The 21887-nt window shown below is 43.6% G+C and overlaps 1 protein-coding gene across 1 annotated transcript in view; it reads left to right on the forward strand.

Moving 5' to 3' along the window:
- IFT88 (intraflagellar transport 88) overlaps positions 1 to 21887 on the forward strand; it is a 126806-nt gene that overhangs the window by 2986 nt on the left and 101933 nt on the right. Inside the window, exon 2 of the mRNA XM_074535227.1 lies at positions 4578 to 4662. The gene's annotated coding sequence lies outside the window, so the exon portion shown is untranslated. The remainder of the gene's footprint in view (positions 1 to 4577; positions 4663 to 21887) is intronic.

Below are 21887 nucleotides of genomic sequence, written 5' to 3' on the forward strand. Positions count from 1 at the left end.
AAAATAGATTTGTCACAAGATCCTATTAACCAAAAGTAGCTTTAGATATGAAGCCCAAATTTAGGATAAGGTGAGCCTCTTTGATAGTGCATGTTATTGTCTAGAAAGTCATCATCACAGTCAAGGTCATAATCACAATCGCTGACTGTCCTGTAGAGCATTTAAATTTTGCTTTTTGAAATACTGGCATGAGTCAAGTTTTTCTTCTGAGCACTAATAAACTAGATTCTGAAACTACTAGAACTGTGGACTGAAATTTTAACCTGATTTTTATGTACTTCATTAGACTGAAGATTTGTATAAGAACAAGTCCAACTGCTCAGTCTTGATATTATTCAGAAGGGATAAAAGAGGAGGAAAAAACCCAAACCCCCAGGAAGTTTCTTTTCCATTTTTCCATGGCAGACGGCTGCTCAAACACTGTCGTGCAGACTGGAAGCAGGAGGTTTTTCTTCTTGAAAATTTCTGTTTCCTTTCCAAACCTTCACATCTCTAATTAGACTCTTTTTGCCTTCTGACTATTTAGCAGTTCAGAGTAGGGAAAAGAAAATTATGTCCAGTCCTTCAGTGTGAAACTATTGTTCCACTGTGTTTCTAAGTTCATGCTGTCCTGTGCCACATTTATTAGGAGACAACAGGGATGCATATAATGATAAAATATACTAAGTCTTGGACCAAGACTTCTTGTCTTGTTCTTCTTCACCTTTTATTTTCAGGTTAATTTGCTGGTCAGCATTCTACAGGGATTGTGTTAGCCCTGATTTACACACTCTGGGCAAATCCCAGAACCTCATCTAGCCAGGAAAAACACCTGAAGAGTCATTTCCTTTTCAATATAATTACTTTAATGACAATGTGTGATATGATAAAGGCTGCCCATGCAATATCCCTGTTCATTAACTATTGCAGCGCGTCAAGCATTTGTGCTGCCTGGAAAAGTAGTAGGTTTTTTTCTACCTGCAAAGGCCTTACAGGTACCTGAGAGAATTATTATGATTGCACTTCTCTTAAATAATGGGCAGATGGCTGTCTCCCTCATCTTTTTGACCTCAGGTTGTCCTTATCAATGAGACCTTCCCTTTTTTATTTTCAGTTTGCTGATATGCATGAAAAGTCCCAAAAGAAACACACCAGCTACTTTCCTGCTAAGGTAACTTGGCTATCTTAATGATGTCCCCTACTTGTGGAGATAGAAGAAAGAACAGGAGAGAACAAAAAAAACCAAACCCCAAAAACCCCTTAATCCCAAATTATGTAGGGAACCAAAAAAAGGGGATGAAAATGGTTCTTAACATTTGGCCAGTACATGACCAGCCCGACTCACACCAATCCATATAATTTCCACTTTTTAATGTCAAAATGGGCATGGGCAGCTGTTTTAGTACATAGCCATGTTCTTGCAGGGTGCCCTTGGAAAATGTACCTCTCCTGTGTGCCAGTTAGGATAGACTCACCCATTGTCAGGCACCCATCAAAGCCTCTCCATTTCTTAAGCTGACAGCTCCGGATATCCAGCATCAGCCTGATTTGAAAGGCAGAGCTTTCTTCATCCTGAGGCAGCCCAGTAATTTCTGCAACACTATTGCTAATTTGGAAGCTGACAGTTTTCATCTCCCCACCCCTTTGGTTTATTGCAAGCATTTCATCAGACCGGCTGTAGACTGCCATGTCCTTCTGTGCTCTGGGCAGAGGGGGACAAGCAAGGCTGTCAGCAGCAATGCTCAGTTGCTGTGGTGATGTTCCTCCTGGAGCAGGCAGCTGCAGCAAGTCCCCCACCCCGGTGGCACCTAGCCCAGGCTCTGGATGGACCTGTGGAGGCTTCCAGCTGATTTAATTGGTTCATTGTTCCCTGGTTTGATGTAATAAATTCATTGTTCCCCAGTTCAACTTAATTGAGTCATTGTTACCCGATTTAACTGACTGATTGCTGCCTGACTTGATTTAATTAATTGCCGCCTGACTTGCTGAATAAGCAAGCTCCTGCTGCCAGCTGCCAGAACGGCTCATGGCTCCTAATCCGTGCTGTCTACCTCAGCCCCTTGTCCTATGCCAACCTGCACTTCTCCTGGGACCTGCTCTCTGTTCTACTCTAGCCACATGCTCTGTTACCTTCCCTTTTCTGTTCCCCTACTTATCCCCTACCCAAGGAGCTCCTGTAACTCACCCTCTAATTCCCCTTTCCATTCTCCTCTGATTTTTCCTGTCTTTAGCCCTGGGACTACCTCCACTTTTCCTCCTGGAGTTCTCACTGTGTCTCACAGCAGCCGTCCCTGCTTTGGTTCCTCTGAAGCTGCTCTTGAGTTCCCCTGAAGACTTTGCATTTCACTTGTTTCATGCATGACAGATTGCCCTTCCTATAGCAGGATTTTTTTGTATCCTCTTCTGCCCAGGAATCCTAGATAGGCGTTAGCACTTGTCCAGTGCTCCCTTTCGTTCCTTCATTTCCACTACTTGCCTGTACCCATTTTTTTCTTCCTTTAAGGTACCATCCAGAAGCCCCTCCCTCCTCTTGTTGCATGTTATCTGGCATCCTTTAGGCTCTTGGCTCTTTTTAATCCGTTCCCTGCCCCAGATCTATTCACTTGCTTTGAGATTTCTGTGTTCACTGTAAGGGTATCTTCCCTGATTGCTCCTTCTCTTTAGCCTGTTGTTTTCACTTAAGATGTTCTGATGGTGGTTCAGGTTTCTTGCTGACTCTCCTCTTTCTGGCCCTTACTTCATTCCCCAATCTCCCCAGATCTCTTTAATTTATCTTTCTGTGTTTCACTGTCTCCATTCAGCAGAAACATGAGATATACCTAAATCTCGTCCTCTTTTCTCTGCTGTTCTGCTCCGCATTCTATCTGATGTCAGTCTGGGAGCAGGCACGCACTTGTTCAAGCAGAGAATTACTGTTCTCCAAAGTAATTGCTTCAAGGTGTAGGTCTGAATTTATATTAATGATCAGCATGAGTCCAGACTTCTCTGTGACCACTTCAGTTCAGAGCATAGAGGTGAGGTCAGCTTTGCCCGTGCTGTCAGTCCAGTATGCACAACATCTTGTGTGAGCAGCTATCCCTCCTGGCTTTGCATTGTCCAGGCCTTGTTGGCCATGGCATACTTCCTGTTCATCTGCGCTGTCTTTATTTACCCATTTTTCATTCTCATGTTTTGGAAGAAGGTCCAGGAATGAGTGCTTGTCTCTCCAGTGTAAGCCCCATCATTCAGTTGCCTGCTGACATCTGGCTTCTGTATTCTGGGAACAGATACACAGTGTTTCCCCTCTTTCCTCTGGCTCTTTGTTTTTCACTCGTTTGTCAATGTTTTCTTGAAAAGAGAGTCTCATTGTCTACAATGACACCTCTTTCCCCCTCAAGTCTTTAAGGAACCTTCACTCAAGGAATCACAGAATCACTTAGGTTGGAAAAGACCTCCACAGTCATCAGTCCAACCTTTGACTGAGCACCACTTTGTCAGCTAAACCATAGCACTGTGTGCCATGTCTGGTTGTTTCTTGAGTGCTTCCAGGGATGGTGACTCCACCACCTCCTTGGGCAGCCTGTTCCAGGGCCTGGCCACTCTTTCAGTGCAGAAACCTGCACTGCATGGCTGAGGGTCTTCCATGTCACTTGCAGTGAGTTAATCTCTCTCTGCTTTTTTTCATGCATGTAAAAGTCACTGTATTCCTAGGGCATTTTTTTCAAAGCCTTTGAAGTTTCATATGGCAGATTACATTGATTTCAAATACCTAAAAACCTTGGAAGATGTTTTAGGGAAGCTCAGTATTTGGGTTTTGGGGCTTGTTTTTTTTGTTGGTGTGTTATGGAATATTTGGTGGGATTTTTTTTTTAATTCAGTGACATTTCAGTTTATTTCTTTTTCTTAGAGTCTCCTAAAACTGAATGTGGTTCTCTTAGGTTTCTCCCAGTATGTTAGGCAGAATAATCAGCTTTTTTGCACCCTAGTTAATGCAACTCAACCATATTTCTGCTGCTCTATAGGTAATTCCCTTTGAATTCATCTTGCAGATCCTTTCCTGCTGTTAGCTTCTGCACATTTGTTAATTTACAGTGGCCATCAGACTGCAGATGATACAGATACTGGCAATACATCTCACATTACTGGGATATGAAGGCATGACACCCAGTCCTGTTCCCATGAAAGCTGGCGCCAAACCTCCCATAAAATGTGATGAGAACAGGACTGGGCCTCAGAATCTTCATTCCATTCTCCATGATGGCAATTAAAATAACATTAAAATTAGAAACAGAATTAGCAGGTGCCAGACTCTTCTTGTTATCTTCCATCTTCTGTGTTTGGTAAGATGTTTTTCTGATAGTGGTTGCATTCACTGAGTTCATATATACAAAATATGAATGCTTCAGGCTTTCCATAGTGTGGAGCACATGTTAAGAAAAATTGAGGACTCTCTCATGTACAGTCTGCCTTTCCATTTGTAATTGCAAAGCACTCCCATGGCAAAACCAGTGCTGCATAGATGGCTAAACACTATTTGTGTCCTTTTTACCTTTATTTGGTGTGAAGCATATAATCTTTTTCTGAAATGTTAATGACTGACAAGTTATTCCCTTTTTCAGCCCCACCCTGCACTTCAGATAATTCTGCCCTTTGGGAAAACACTGATATCAAGCACACTTCCTTCAGAAATGAAGTTGGATCTGTGTAAGTTATTTAATCAGAATTTTCAATTGGTGTCATTACAGTGATATAATTATCGTGTGTCAGTATGTGCTAATAAATACAAGAAATAAAACCCCAAAAGTTTTGCAAGATTATTTATGCAAGCAGTTTAATCTCAAACTGAGAAACAAACACAAAATCAGATGTGGAGCCATTTTGATGTGTTTGCATGCAGGGCAGAATTGTGTGCATTGTGAGATGCTCATCATGATGCAGTCATGAAAGGCAGAACTGTTTATGCACTGGGAGGTAGCTGAGATCTCTTTTCCACATTTGGAAATCTGAAGAAAATTTTGTCTTCCTCTGTCTTAATCCAGTAGGTTTCCTTCCTCTGCATTTCAAGTTACAGAGCTGTGCTGAAGGACCCAGGACAACTTCTAACATGCCAACACATAGTTAACATTATTACAGGGAGCTGGAAAGTCGGTATCCTACACACATAACCTTAGAGATACATGTGAACAAAAAGCCCTGTCCCTCCCATGCATGCTAAGAATACCATCAGCAAATGTCACTACAGTATGTTCAGGAGTTGAAAATTGTCCAGATAAATCATGTTGGTAATTATGTTCTGTGTCTCTGGGCAGGAGTGGTTGAATAGCCCTAATTTGGAAAGTATTTGTTAGTCTCTTCTGAAAGAAGGTCAACTTCCAAGAAACAAGAGTGGCCTCATGAGGGGCATCTTGTAGAGGCCACATTTCAAAGGCTAGGTCAGGGTATTGTTGGTGTGTTGTGGGTTCTATGTTATGGGTTCTGCATAGGTCATAGAAAATTAATGAATATAGATAACAGCAGAATTTGGACAAAGGAGTTTAACCATTTTTATCTACATCTACTTTTTTTTACAGCCAGTAAGAGACATGAATTTGGGAAAGAATATATAAATACAAAGCTATATAAACACACAAGTTGTCCATTTGCCTTACTGGCTCAGTCAGCCAGAGTAAATATATATAACCCTCTACTTCAGCTACTTCACTGTCACAGGATCCAGACTCACTGCTAAAAAATGGTCTTCCTCCAAGATTTGCCTTTTATTTTTTACTCCAACCTTTTTTTTTTCTGAAAAGCATTTACAATGTTTTATGCAGTTGTGCAAAGATCGTGAACCATGTTCTGCTGGACAGAGGCTCTGTAAATTAACCCTTAAATGTGAGCTGATAAAGGCCTACAGGATTTAGCCTTAGAAACACAGTGAGTGTGGGAACTTAAATGCAGCGCAGGAGTCAAAATTAATTAGCTGCTAAGTTCTCAAATGACTTGGCTCCTTCAAATGTTTTGCTCTCTATGACTGTTTAGAACCTCCATAATTCCATAGTGTCACTGCTTTCATATATTCTTTATGCTCTTTTATACACTTCAGCTGTGGAAAGCCATGGTTTCTATTGGCAAAAAGGATGATTGTGGTTAAAGTGTTTTTATGGGCCTTTGACTTCCCCATCACTTGGTAACTGCAGCTCCATATTCACTTTCAGAGGTATAATTAGTCATGAGAAAATAGCTTCAAGTGTAATTCATTACATTGACATTTTCACTTTGTAAATGATCATGTCTGAGAAATGCTGTCATTTACCTTCCTATTGGAAGTGTCACAACTAATGTCAATCTTCAGAGCTCCAGGTGTACATTTTCCTTGATGCTTCCGAGGTGCTGAGGGTCTGACATTGATGTTTCCATAAATCCACAAGATCATTCACAAGGACCATTGAATAAGCGGGTTACCTACCTACATGTTTGCAGAAACAAGCCTTAATGAGTAAATGGCATCAATCTCAAGCCCATGTGGTAGAAATGCACAGTATCAATGCTGTCCTCATGTGCCAAATATTCCTTAATATTTTTGGCCAGAGTGGAAAAATGGCTTTCTGCTGGTACAGAATGGAAACCTCAGCAGTAATTCACATTTTTCCTCATGAAATAAAGGAAATATTCTCCATTAATTTGCTGCCCACTCCCAGACTTCCAACTTGAAAAAGGAGCAGGCTCTCCCAAACTTCCAATGTCTCCCCAGACAACTGGGCCAAGGATCCTATATTGTCTTTATCCTAAGGGATGTTGGCCTTCTAAAACATGTCAAGGGCTTTTCATTTACTGGCTATTTAAAAGAAATAATTCACATTACATCCCTCCTTACCTCCCTTGCACCGTAGCAATGAAATGAGAGAGCATATAAAAGCTTGCCTTGAAAACATTATGTTTAACTGTGATGAGGTCCATGGAACTCCAGGGGGTCTCATGGCTCATATCCTCCCAAGTTCTTTGTCTCTGCTCCCACACATCCTGCTGCTTCTCACTTGGGGTGTGTCACTGCTCTTTGCACCTTCTAGGCCAAAAGCGGGATTTTTTCCTTGTTCTCACAAGCATTTTGATTATCTAAGCAGTTCAGCAAGCAGTGGCAAAATAATAATGAATTTCCATGAGTTACTCCAAATGGATTGTGACTTTGATTTAATGATTTGCAACAATGGAGTGCAAGATTTTGCTATGTCAGCTACTGGATTAGAGCAGGAGTCATTCCCAGCACATGCCCACAGGAGCATCTCCAATGCAAAAAAATGCTTTAATCACTCCTCACGCAAGCTGAGTAAACGTGACTCTGCAACATGAGCAGAAAGCCAGCAGCATTTTCCTGCTCAAGCACATTGTCCCCAGCCCCAGCACTTGCCTGACTTCTGAAAGATTTAAGTTATGGAGAAGGAGTGACTAAAGAAGCTCTTGACAAACCTCCCCTCTTCCTTACAGGAGAGAATCACTAAGTTAGTGATTTCTGGCAGTCACTGCAGAAAGAGAAAGGAGGAAAGGATTTTTCCAGCTTTCGTGCCTTCTGTGTTAACTCTCAGTTCCCATCAATTGCAGCCACTGAGATAATCTTTCCTCTAGTGCCAGAATCCCCGGATGGGTAGGTCAAGGTAGTTCAGCCAGTTTTGTCAGAATAGTCCCAGTTCAAATCACAGCCTTTCTTTAATTTGGTCAGGTACAACTCATACCTCATGGCTGTATGAGATCCTACCTGAAGAAGTGAGAAATATATCCTTTGCCCCACAGGACATAATTACAGTAATCCCATGGGGTGTCCATCTATCCCCTGAAGCGTATGGGCTGCTGTGAGAGACATGGTGCTGAGATCAGCCAGCTACTCTTAGCACCTTGCTGAGCCCACTGCCCTAGGAGTTTTCATTCAGCCAACACTATTGCCTTTCAGTGGCCAGTGAGTGCCTCTCGTCTAATTCCTGCTCAGCGGAATGGGATGGTCTCTGCTTAGCCAGCATCTCCCATCAGAGCTCCAGTTGGGATTACACCTAGGGATAGCCTATCCCATCAGAAACCACTCCAGGCCACAGCTGCTCCTGGGTAACCATGGGCTAACATGCCAACCTGCTCCCCCTGCCCAGATGCCCATCCAGCCCTCTCCCCTCTTCTTCACCAGTGTGGCCAGAGAGACATCAGCTGAGTGGGCAGAGGTTGGGCAATGCAGGACAGTCATACCCTCTGCTTTGCCTGGTTTGACATGATGACATTATTTTCTGGGGCAGCAGGAAGATCCAGGGAGCACCTGTGGTTCATGAGGGATGTAATCTCCAATTTTTTCTGCTGCTTTGGGTGCATGTCTGTGTGGTAATCTGCAGTGTGGGGATTACCAAACTGACTCAGGTCAGGGAAGCCTTGTCCCATGACGCTTAAAGGTCCCCACTGAGTCTGTGCTAGACACGTTTGTGTTACAGGAGAACCTCTTTCTTCACCATCCAGCAAACCAGTTTTTCTCCTAAGGGAGGACTCTTACCATTTATCCCAACCTACTCCCAAGCAATGAATGGACTCCTGCTTACCTTGTCCTGACAGTCATCCTCTTTGTCACCATCCCCTTTGTGCACTGGCTAACATCTCGGAAATTCTGGCACTCAGCAGTTTGGATGTTTTGGATTGGTTTTAGTGGATGAGATAACACAGCCTGACTATGATCTCCTATGGCTGCAAACCTCCAGCTTCATGGGTGTCCCTCCACTGTGGGATCTTTCTGCCTTCTACACATAGAGCGAAGAAGGGAGGTCACCCTTTGGAAACTGCCTTCTGTTCTTCCTTCCCTCACTGCATGCAGCAAAATTGTTGTCCTTCCACCATGGTCAAGATGTGCTGTGGCTGCAGGGGAGGAAAGATTTGCCTCTTAGCCATGAAACCAGATATGCTTTGGTTGTAGATTATTCTCCACCTAGTGAAAACAGTGAGGAATTTTGTTTTGGACTATGGAGTTCAGCTTCTCTGTACAAGATTTTCAGCCACTCATCTTGGCTGGGATTGGAGGGATAGGAGAGACCATCAACTGAATGGAATCACCAAAGTGCTCCTGACATAAAACATGGGACAAAATCCATGTGAAAGCCAAGTGAAAGGCAGACACAAAGAAATGTTATGCCGTGCTTTGGTTATCTATGTGGTCTTCTGCCACAGGATAGGAAGACTAGAAAGAAGGGACAGGCGAGTATGAAATTGGATTGGAAACCATCAACTGTGTAACCAAAATGGACACTTAATAATGTGTAGAAGAGCTGACTCAGATTTTGATGCTGTCTTTTAATTTAAGATCGATGCCTGTGTAGATTACGTGGCACATTTTGCCAGATGAGTTCTCATAGAATATAGATGTCAATAGAGCAGATAATTATTTTTATTTTGTGCCAAGCCAAAAGCCACTTTATGGAAAGGTTTTAAATGCAAGCTTAACAAAATTATTCAAATGCAGAAATGAGAACAGGAAGGTTGATCGGTGTGTAAAGGATGATTCACATCTAACTCAGACTGCTTCCTTTTTTATGTGAGTCGCTTTAAATTTAACAAAGAAAATCCTCTAACAGTAGTTTTCAACCTGGGCAGGCAAAGGCTTCAGCTATTGAAAAAAACAGTGGTCTCCTGCACAGAAAGAATATGCAAATAGTCCCCAGTGGGAATTTTGGAGGGCAAGATCTGCTGGCACTTAGCCACATCCCTGTTCTAGTGTTTCCTCCTTCTGTCTCCCTGCAGAAGATGGGGCTGCTGAAAGCAAGCTCTTTTCTGGGCTGTTTTCCTGTGCCCCAGGGCTGATGCATTGCTCTGAGGTGCTCAGGGTATGAGGGGGAAGCAGAGTGCCTGTGAAGTCTTTTAGCTCTTCACGAGCATAAACATTTCTGTTTAACGTCCAGAATCCCTCTTCCCTCAGGGGAAACTGCTGCTTGTTTCTCTTTTTCCAGTGGATGTGAGAGCAGGCCTGTTATTACTGGCACTCCCTTCCCACAGATGCATTTTTCTTGGTTTAAGAGATTCTGAATTTTTAAAAGGGAAATGTGAGGCGTTTTTCTTAAACCTTCTTTATTTTATGTGAACAGAGGAGTTTTCTGCATACATTTTATATCATCAGGGCCTTGGACCTGAGTGACTTCTTCTTTACCCAGTACTTCATATACAACTCTATTCTTTCTTCAGTCATGAAATAACCACACCAATGAGAAAACAAAAGTCATTGCCTACCTATAAAACAAATAGTAAATCTGCAAAACCAGAGTACAAAGCAGAGCTAAATAGCTGCTCTTTCCCTCTTTTTATGAGAGATGAGTCTTGCACATAAAATCCACATCCCAACTGTAAGCAGGAAGGAGAGCTGTAATGCACAAACATCTAGAGGATTTGGGGTTGTCAGGTGCTTCTGTGAGGTTTCCCAGCATGGATCATGCCCTACCAGGACAATCCTTATCCAGCGGCCCAAGACCTGGCTGCTGCAAGCACTTGAGAGTCCCACCTTCAGGAGAGACTTTGCCTTCTTCTGGGGTGCAGAGCCATGGCTGACACAGGCAGCTGCTGGGTCAGCAAAAGGACTGAAATTTGGGCCTCCAAAACCTGTGCCATGGACCATGCCACAAGCTACACAGGAGTAGAAAATATTTTCTCATCTTGATGGTTTGCTTCTTAGAGTCACACTCTGTCAAATAGTGCCAAGACCTACCTTTCCACTTCTACTATTCCCTCAAGGAGCCTATTTTATTTTCCCTTTCTTCCATTAAAAAAAAAATTGTCCTGAAACAGCCCTACTGAAGTGGCTACAATCCAACTAAAGCCCAAGCTCTGAAACAGATTTTCCCCCCATCTTTGAGGTCATTTGGGTCCTCCCTATGCTAAGCACTGGGGCTCTGAGTCCATCTCATCAGCAGGTAGTGGAGCTCAGAGGGGGAATTGGACCAGCTTTTGTTTCACATGCCTCTGTGCCTTTGTGGTGACACAGATCATCTCCCATGTATTGAGCCCACTGGCAATAGAGGGGTCTTCCAAACCCTTTTGGGAAATCATACATCCACTTGAGCTTCCCTGCTCAGTTTCCTAGCCTAACCCCAGACAACAGGTGTTCCCTGGGACTTTTCCTCGAGGGACCCTGTGGCATGAAGCATGAAGGAGTTTTGAGAAAGAAAACTTTACATGAGCTACTTATGTGTGACCTTGATCTGTCCTCTTTCCCCTTTCCAAAGTCAGAGTGGTACTTTAACCTTGGCATTGGCTGGCTGGGGCTGGTGGTGTCACTCAGCTTGTACCTACAGGCTTCCAGACTGCTCTGGAGCACTCCAAGCTCTCATCCACAGCTCTTGTCCTGCTGGTCATAATCTCCCAAGGTAAAACCTTGCTACAGAGCGCCCTGATCCCTGTGGGCCTGGTGGAAAGTGTGCACTAATTGAAGGAATAATGGCACACATCAGACATACACATAGTGAGGAGGGAGCAAAGGAACTTACTGCAGAAAACAAATCCTAACAAGTATGGGATACTAGTTTTAAGTAGTATTTCATACATTACTTAGTGTTCAAGGGCAAAATTCATGCCTCTCAAGATACTTTCCTAAGCTTGCAATGCATGGCATTTGCAACAGAGTAAATAGGTACATGTTAACACTTTTCATGTCCACAAAGATGTCTCTGTAACCCATACCACATCAGACATTCACAAGGCAACAGCATGATATGGGAATACATTTTAGTGTTGTAAAGATTCCAGAGGAGACCCATTCCTGCTCTCCCTCCCAGAGGGGTCCAGGCTGCCATTACAACCACATTGAGCAAGAAGCAGGTGGAAATGTGCATTAACCCCTTAATTAAGTGCTGAGATGGCAGTCACAAGTCAGGGTGTATCCAGAACAGCCAGATGAACAACTGCAAAGAGCAGGAATCCCATTTGAACCCACAGGGCTGTGGACAGTACCTGTGGTAACAGCCCTGAGTTTAGATGCAGCTTTCCATTTCTGGAACTTAAAAAAGCTGATGGTGATTAACCAGCTAAATCTGCCATCAGGAGGCAGAAATTTCTGTTTTGGAGCATGGAGGAGTCAACCTGAGTGCCCTAACATCAAGCAGCTGTCAGTGCAGGACAAGGAGACACACTTAAGGGCACCTTTGCCAGAAGATTGCTCTGGTTTCATCACAATTCCTTTTCTTTGTTTCCCAGTTACAAGAAAAGTGTAACTATAAATTCTGCTGCTGTCTGTCCTGGAGGTGTGTGCACAGGAAATCAGGTGGGTTTATCCCATCTGCCAATGCTCACACACAGAGATGGCAGTAGATGGTGATGGTCGACGAAACTGTTGTTTTTAGCATCTTCTCCATAGCCTCCTACCAGGACACCAGGGGGGGAAATGGCATTGCCAGCCATCCCCACAGAGTTTGGTAGAAAAACACAAGGTCACTGAGCTGCTCTGCCTAGTCATGGCCACAGGAGTAGTCAAGGTTGTTCTCTCATACAAGGAATGAAGGTCCCAAGGCAGAAGTGTTCCTTGGCCCAATGGGTTGCTTTGGCAGGTGAATGGTACTTGGGTTGCAGGTGCTGCAACACCTCAGCTCAGCAATCTCAGCCATCCCCTGTTGATCATAGCCAAGACAGCATCCCATAAGAAAAAACTCTCTGAAAAAGTTAATGGATGTCCAGAAGAACAGTAGAAATGTAGAAACATTATCTAGAACTGGACTTTCAACATTCATGGCTCATCACAATCCAAATTTTCTTGGGATCCTCACCACCAACTTCTCTCAGCATTAGCAGGAGCTAAATGTATGGGAAGGAAAAAAGCAAAGTATCTCAAGAATCAAATTGCCATGCCAACTAGAAGGCAAATATATGTCACGAGATAAATTTCCTTGTATAGAACAAGTGCAAAAGTGAAACCAATTCATTTTCTAACAAACATCAGTGCAAATTTCAAACAACACTGAGTTTTCATCTTTAGTTCTTTTCTCCTCCTTTTATTCTTTCTTCCCCGTTTTCCCATCTTAATTTCATTTTGGTAAATATTTCTCCCTGTTGCTCAGATAACCGTATCTGATTGCAGAGACTTGAAGCGTAACCGATGATGAAAGACGACCTGAGGGATATCGGAGTGCACACACCACAGGGGTGTGGACATAAATCCCTGAAATATGCTAGCAGTATGACCAGAGTCGTTCTACCTGTAGGTTAAGTCAAGAACTTGTCTGATGGTTGCACACACAGGATTAGACAAAACCCATCCTTCATGCTTGTTAAAAATCCACCAGGACTGTGGGCTTGAGATGGAGCTGAGCCTACAGGCTGAGGGGATGAAGGGGAGCCTCATGTGTCTTTTGACACAAAATTTGATGGTGACCCTCTATCCCAATGGTGCACTCCCAGCTGGGAGAGTGGGAACAGAGGGTTAGCCCTACCAGCCAGGACCAGGGGTTTTGCCCCAGGTGGGCTTTTCAGCTCACTGTTACAGCAGGTCCTCCTGCACCAGGCTCACGGGCACCTCTGCCTCTTCGTGGCAGGCTTCAGTGTCACTTGTAGCTCAAGGTCACTGCTGGGCGCTGGTGGCAGTGGGGGAGGTGGCTGCCCCTGGCAGCAGCCAGCCCTCCAGGGGGTTACATAAAGGCAGTGGAACACGTCTGCTCCGGGCACAGGCAGTGAGGCATGCGGTGAGCAGATGACTAATACCCCCACACTGGCCTACTTAGAGCCAGGGTGGCTTAGCTACCTCCTGCTCTGGTGGGTCCCCACAGCACCAATGAGCAGGGAAGAAGGATGACTTCTTCCTGGAGTGGAAGGCAGGTGGAAAAGCCTCCCCTCACTCAAAGATGCTGAGCAGGGTTTGCCCGTTCATATGTGAGGAGAGCTTAAATTTCACAAGAAAGAGATAATCAGAAAATACTGCTGCAGCATACAATCCCACACTTCTTGCACTTCTTCCTCAACACCTGCATACAGAATCTTCTTAGAAATTATTTACAAATACCAAGCAAAGTTGAAGGCACAGCCATGCAATGCTGGTCATTGGTTTGCAGGATTTTATGAGTGCTGACTGATGATAGATACCCTCTTTGAAAAGTCAGGGCTGCTTGTGTCACCTGATGAGTGCAAAGATCTCTACAAACAACACAGGAAAGCAGAAGAGGTCAAATCAAAACCAGCTCCCACAGTGCATTATTAATCCAGCAGATTGTGCATAGTGGAAATAAAGAGTTCTCTTAGAGTAGCCAAATGCTGTAATATAAAGAACTAGTTAAAAAACCCTCCCAAACTATTAACAACAAATAGAAAGTGTTCTTGACAATGAAAGCTTGCATGGTTTTACCCCAGACCTCTGACTCTCAGATGCTGGCAGTACTGGAGCAGTTCCAGGTGTGTGTATCTGCTTTCCCATTGCATGGCTTCTCAAGCCTAGCCCAGGCAGGGTATGTCCTGCCCCACCACAGCTGGGTGTGGACAGGCCCTGATGGAGAGCATCTCTGCCTGGGTATCTTCTGAGTTTGAGAGGCTCAGGTGTCAAAGGAAACTCTCAGTGGAAAACTATGGCCATAGACATGCTATTTTTAACAGTTGAAAGCTATTTAATGTTTAACCCCTCAGTTCACCTCTCCTTTCAGGTGTGTACCTCTACCATTAATGCAGCTATTGTTCAAGTGTTTAAACTTTCCTTGTTATCAATCAGCTCAGGAACTGAAAACACTCACATTGTGGATCCATAATATCTTGTTCTCCATCAAGTGTTAAGATGTCATGGGACAGCTGCTGGGTTTTTGCAGACTTTTGGACACATTTTTATGCTGAAATTCTTTATGCTGAGGCCACTGATTGGGCTGTGCAGCAGGACAGCAGCAGGTATCTGCTGCCAGCAGTGACACAGAGGAGTGCAGGGCTCATCCATCAGAGCGAAGGGAAGGAAGCACTGCTCTAAATGAGGATCTTTGTGCCACAGCAGTGGATATGCACAGAGAGGGAAGATTTTTTTCCTTACAAGCATGGGGCCACGGCCTTGGCCATGGCTTGCAGCTGGCAGGGAACAAGCAGCTCCTGGCTTAGGAGGAGAGCAGGGAATGGAGGATGACTCACAGCCCTGCCCAGTCCTCCCTTCCTGCCAGCCACAAGTGCTGGGCAGCAGATTTCAGAGAGGAAGAAAAGGACAAAGCCACTCATCATCCACTCCTGTTTCTCCACTGATTCACTCTTTGCTCATCTAAACAGGGCTGAAAATAACAGCATGCAAAAGGAAGGGCAAGAGGTGCGGGCAGCCCAGGTGGGAGGTCTGAGTGTGCCAGAGTTTGACTGGGATCACCACTGAGCATGGTGTGGGCTGGTCTGGCATGGCAGCAAATTAGTCTGAGGACTGGGAAAGGACACACATTATCTTTACTCCTCTTCAAACTGAAGTGAGCATTGATATGATGTGATTTAATAGAGGCCAAAGATGTTTGCCTTAATTAACTGCAGTGTGAGGTCCTGGTCTGGACATGGTACTTGAAGACCTGGACGAAGTGAGAAGCATTCAAGGAGCACAAGAATGAAGAGAATTATACACCAAGGGATTCAAAATGAATAACATGGCTCATTTAGTCCAAGGAAAGAATATTTCCAGAACAGAGATGGAAACAATCCTCTAACATATACGGCCTTCTTGGGAAAATGATTGTTTTATATTATCTGTAGACAAAGACATGAAGAAATCAATTTTTCTTCTGCAACAAAGAGTCCTTTGACAACCCACTAGGGAACATTTCCAAGAGGTACAAGGCGTGGAGTGTGGGGAGAGGCTGGAGGATCCCTTTCCAGAGAGATTTTTCAGGAGTCCTTAGACAAACCTGGGTGTGATGTTTTGCTGCACTGAGTGCCTGTGGTGGGGGTCCAGTAGGGCTCCCTGGCCCTGGGATGTCTCAGTGCAGAGAGGGAATCCAGCAATCCTGTCAGGTCTCCTCCTGGCTTACATTTTGTCGCCTCAATGTGGCATTAAGTATTCTTGGCAAGAGTTGTGACTTGGCTTGAACAAGCCTTTGATAAGATCCATAAAGCTAAACACAGATTACTGTGTTTAGCTTACTCTATAAGAAAGTGTTGAACAGCAAATATGCCCCACTTTCTATGATCTAAACCATGTTAATTCTCTAAGCACAATTCATAACACATCTGGAGCCAACTATTTCCATCTACTTATAGACAGTGTTAAGTGAGCTACTGTTTTAATTTTGCTGAGCCAGCAAGAGATAATACCCCCAGGAAACAATTTAAGTCTGTAAAAAGTAAAATTGACAGTGTAGGTTGCTAAGGGATAATGATTTGCAAAACATAAATACTTACACAAAGGAAGTGATTAATTCAGGACATTCTTTATATATCACTATCAATCTTTTCAGCTGCAGCCCATTATGTATCCTTATCACAACATATTCACTTTGTTTTACAACTAATCCTTTTAATCTGCCCAGTATTTTCAAATTCACATATTTTATTTACCCAGCCTTTTGCCTGCTGTAGCCATCCTTACTCCATGGAATGACACCCATTGACCCATCACACACAGGATCAGAGACATTTACACTTGGACACCAAAGAAAGGTACAAACAATGGTTCCAGTACCAGTGTACTGTCCAACACAGGTGGCTGAGCAAATCTCCATTTGTCATCATCCATGGAGGAGTTGGTGGTGCAGAGTCCATCTGCAAACATAGCACCTATCTGTTATTTATTAATTCCTGCGCAACAACATTCTGCCCTTTGCCTTAGATGAACACACTGGAGATGAGAAGCTGTAAATCTAAGGTGAAAGGACTGATGCTTGCAGGAAATGGAGAGTGTTGTCACTAATTTAAATATGTCTGATATTTATACTGTCTTACATGCAGTGACCAAGGAACAGCATTCAGATCTTCCATGGGAATATCGCTCCCAGCCCCTAAATGCCAAATTGCTGCTCATGGAAATGACAAGCACAGGAGCTCCATAACTCCTTAGCCCCATTAGTACTTACCTCAGACAATGGCCCGAAGGTTTGCTAATTCTTGAAAAATTGCAATCTTGTTGAAACCTTCATTTTGGTTTATGACGGTTTTGTCATTTTAGTGTCTGCATGACATTGTTTACCCTGTAAAATGCTGCCTCCTGAAGCAGATGCCTCCTGCAAGGAATGTGCATGACCAGCCCATGGCATCCCCAGCTCCCTGCCTGATTGTTGGGGTTGATTGGCTTCTCCTTGCTCACAAATGCCTTTAAAGTGATGTGAATCCACTGACAGCAACTTTACCAAGGCTGCTTCCAGTACTGTCTCCCATCACATCTGTAAGGAAGCATTGAGGTGATCATCCATAAAATCAGGGAAGGGCAGTAAAACCTGCTGGTTGGTATCTATTTACACTCTCCTGGTTTTGCAGATTTTTTCTGATGTTCTAGCAGCCTTTCCCCACTAGTTTCACATCCATGTCCTGTTTCCCTCTTCAGTTCTTTTATCTATCATAGCCTCAGCATTGACAGTGATTTGGCCTTCCCTGGTTATTTCAACATGCCTCTGTCTTGACTTTATTTCCTATTTCCTTCACATCTTCCTCTTTGTAAAAGTTATGAGTATCTGCTCTTGTGATTTCTTCATTGGTTTGTGCAATGGGGATGTCCCAGCAGCCCTGGCTTGCTCATACCCTTCTGGAAATTATTGTATTATGTATTGTTTGCGTAGCTTTACTATGTTTCAAAAATGCCTACCACCACTCTATCTTGGATTGCTTCCTTGAATATTTGTCTTGTTTACAGTAAGTTTGGATTTGGATTTTTTTGTGGTTTCAGTTTGGGGTTTTTTTTGCTTTGTACAGTGACCTTAAATGCTCCCAAAATGCTCCCTTTGGAAATCACATTGTCTCAGAGCTAGACTTTACTTACTGTGATCAAGTGTCATCCCACCTTTTTCTTCATCTTCCTCTTGGTCTCCTTAGATAAACTGATTTGTGGCTGCATGGGCATGGGGTGTATGCTTATATTAAGCATTAGGCCATGTTGTATATTTTAATTGTTTCTAATTTGCATGTTTATAGAGATCAAGGATCTCTGATTTGTACTAACGATATCTGCATAATCTCCAAGAGGCGTGTATCAATCCTTTCCTAAAAGAAATCAAAGACCTCTGGAACTGCTCTAAATAACTTGTTCAGTTTCTCAACTTACAGTTAGGAAGACTTTTAAAAAAAATCTCAGCTGTGGATCAGACTTGTATTTGCAGCTTGATACTTGTATTTGCAGCTATGGCAAGCTTCATATGACCTTGTAGAAGCTTGAAAAATATTATTTAATTTACTTCATAACCTCATAAGTGAGCCCAAGAGTATAGATAAGTATGTGAAGATGGTCTCCATGCCCACAAAAAGGAACAAAGGTCAAGACCAAGCAAACAGTTAAAATAACTGTCAGCCAAAATAATGGGCATCAGAAGGAGGAGATGTGGGAGGCTGAGCAGCAGGTGATAAATCTGCTGGTCTTGGGTTGGCAGGGGATCGATCCCAGTCGAGATTTTTTAACTTGCCATGCACAGGGCTGAGACCATGGCTTGAGTAAGTGACCTCTGCTAAGGTGCCACCCTCAGATCAGGCTCCTGTGTAGGTCTTGCAGCCATTCCCTCTGCCATCTCCAATCCTCTTCCCCTGGGAGAGTGTGTGACCCAGAGCACTGCTAGCCTCCACCAAGGGAAAAATGGGAATGCAAAGGTGCAGTTGAGCATTAAGTAGGCAACTGGAAAATGAGGGAGACTGTAAGGGACAAACAAGCATGGATTAACAAATTTAGAAATATTGGGTAGTAGTGCAGGAACTGTATAAAGGTACAAATGCAAGCTAGGAGAAGGCACAAAGCAAAAAGAAACTGAGTGGGTCAGGACCATTGCCTGTCCTCCTGGGCAGTGAAGGGAGATGCTGACAGAGATCTAAGGATCCCCCAGTGCAGCCTCCCTCAGTCTGGGCTGTGCTCAGAGTGTTGTTCAGCCCTGTGCTGTTGTGATGTATATGAGATTATTGCCGCAGGTGAAAATATACTGTCATAAAATTCTCCCCTAATAAATTTCCCTTCATTAAGTCAGCTTGCATTTTAATTGTGGAGACTATACTTTCTCCACCCAGTTACTATGGTTTTCCCAGGTATGTAAACTGGGGATTTTAGCCAGGGGTGGAATTGTGTGAACCGTAGCTGGTTCCATTCAAACCTTCACAAAAGTAGAAGTGTGTATTAGGCATTTCATAATTTCCTTACAAAAGGAATAAAAAAAGAGGAAGAGCTGTCGCAGATTTGCCATAAGAGCTTTGTCCCAGTAAAATTGTTGGAAATACCACTAAAAAACATGTGAAAATAATGGTTCAAGTTACAGAAATAGAAAGGTCTCCTTGAGAAAACTATGACTAGAAGGACAGTATTTGCCAAACAGGCCTGGAAACAAGCAAAAATGAATCCCATTTCTGGGCGATAGAAAGAATATGAAGTGAGAGCTGGAAGGGACGAGGGCTCAGAAAAGCTACATCAGTGAACACTGGTACATCCAACACACATTGCCTCTGTGGGGTCTCTGCCTCTCAGGGAGGATGCAAGGAGTTGAAAAGGCAACAGGCAGGAGCCAGGGACTGGGAGAGCTTCCCTGTGAGGCTAAAAAATAAATATAATGTCCCACATTGCAGGGACTGTGCTGACCACAAAAGTCCTGCTTCTACTGCCCTGTGCCTTCCAGATCCAAACATAAAATCCCATGGGCTAAAAATTCTGCCAATAACTTTGTTTTAAGGCTCTCAGAGTAGATGATCACCAATAATCTCAGCAAGAACCAAGCTGACAGATAAATACTGAGTCAGACGTAAAATAGGGAGCAGCTTCATCTTGGAACCTACCATGAGATTAAATTGGAGAAGTCAAATATTGGTGTCAACAGGGAGGATTAGGAAAAGGCTGTGTTTGCACTCCTGCACCTGCAGCACACAGCACTGTCTTGGGAGGAATGTGAGTCAGAGGAGTTTCTGCCAATGAGCTCCTGGGCTGTGCCTGGGGAACTGCAATGGGAATGACCAAAACACACCCTTGAGATGCCAGCCATGATGAAACAGGGTCCAGATGGCCAGATTCAGAGTTTAGATCCAATCTACTGAGTGGAAATAATCACTATTCATCACAAAGAGTTTGCTTGTAGAGGCTGGAGTGGGAGGTTGGTACAACATCCGAGTAGCAGTTAATCCCCATGTGTAGCTTTGAAATTAAAGATGATCCTCTCAACACCTGAGAAACATCAGTAGTGAAGGGTCACCACAAGCAACTAATGTGGAAAGAGAGGTGGATGGTGAATGGACAATTCAAAGGAAAGCTTAAAAAAGGAAAAAGAAGAAATACAACAAAGTATAGAATATACTCATATGGTTACAAGAGCTTGGAAATCATGCAAAGGATCATAATTTTTTTTTTTAAATGGCTGCTAAATACAAGGTTTTGCTTCCCTCAGAGAAACTTCTTGAGGAAATGCGCACTAAAAGGATGAGAAGCAACCAGAATAACACCGTTTCAGTGCCACTGTTGAAAACAAGCTCACTGAGTGTTGCCAAAAGTAAGGGACAGTTGTGGTGTTAATGCTAAACAAACCAGTCTTCCCATGGTAACTGGGTTTTAGACAGTTCTGGTCTTTGTGCTTTCCTGCTATAAACAAGGTGATTGTGTGATGTTCTAGAAGTGTCTCAACATTGCTTTAATTAGCCAGCTTACAAATTATCTGGCTTTTAAATTACTCATAAATCATGAGCATAGTCATGTTAAAGCCCTCCTTGTAGGCCCTAACATCCAGTGGTGATCACCTCTACCTTTTAAGAAAAATTTCAGAACCTTTGACACAACCACCAGAGGAAGGTCCTGCAACCACACACATCCTGGCAAAAGAGCCCTCATGCTGCTGAGAGATGAATATTTATGTCATGGAAAGTTCTCCAGCTTTCCTCAGGCTGAAGTCACACCATCAGGTAGAGATGGCAGCTGGCAGTAATCCACATCAACAAAAATCAGAAAAGCTGCAGCAGGATCACAGAAAAGAGCTTGGACCAGCGCAGCACCAGAGCAGATGGATATCAGCTATCACAGGTGAACTATCTTGGAAGGAAAAAAATGATTTTATATGTGAATAGTCCAAGTTTGTTAGCCTGGAAAATGGGTAAATGAGGATGAGCTGTTAAGATCCATTGCCAGCTCTGCAACAGACTGTGGCTGGCTTCCCAGGAGCTGGGCAGACTGGGCTATACAGGCAGTACAGCCAAAAGCCCTTTGCTACAGAAACAGGGCAGCAAGCCATGCTGGAGGCCAGCACAGACTGACCTGGCCTAAGAAACAGAACAAATCCCAGGGCTGTGGGCAGAGCTGCCCACATCGCCTGTTTACTGACCTGCAGCAGCACGGCCAGCAGCAGCGTGCCACAGCAAAGTCCTTCTGGCAACAGGCAAGAAATCACCTGCAGCTCACAGCAGAGGTGGCAGCTGGAAGTTACACTTTGTTCTGCTCTTCACAGGCATAGGGACAGGACTGCCAACAGGGTGGGCAAGACAGTTACTACCCGAGGCTAGTCAGTGACCACTGTCTGGCCAGTTCTTACAGCACATTTTATGGCAGCACACTCCAGAGGAGTCTGGACCGTAGTTTTTTAAGAAGAGGCTTGAAACCAAAACCTATATTCAGATGCAGGAAGCACTGTATACATAGTGCAACATGCACCTACCTCCCTTTTACTGATGATTAAATATGTTTGCATTAATCTCTACCTATTGGTTTTCCCTTATAATAAACCATCAGGGCACTAAGATCAGATTAAATCTGATTTTATTTGTCATAATATAAATAATACCTGCATCTGCCTAAGAGAAATTGTATTCTCTATTTTTCTTTGCAGTCACATCCTTATTTTTAATGTTTTTTGTTTTGTAAACAACAC

This window comes from Zonotrichia albicollis, chromosome 2 (assembly GCF_047830755.1).
Source record: "Zonotrichia albicollis isolate bZonAlb1 chromosome 2, bZonAlb1.hap1, whole genome shotgun sequence".
In the NCBI taxonomy this organism is placed as follows: domain Eukaryota; kingdom Metazoa; phylum Chordata; class Aves; order Passeriformes; family Passerellidae; genus Zonotrichia; species Zonotrichia albicollis.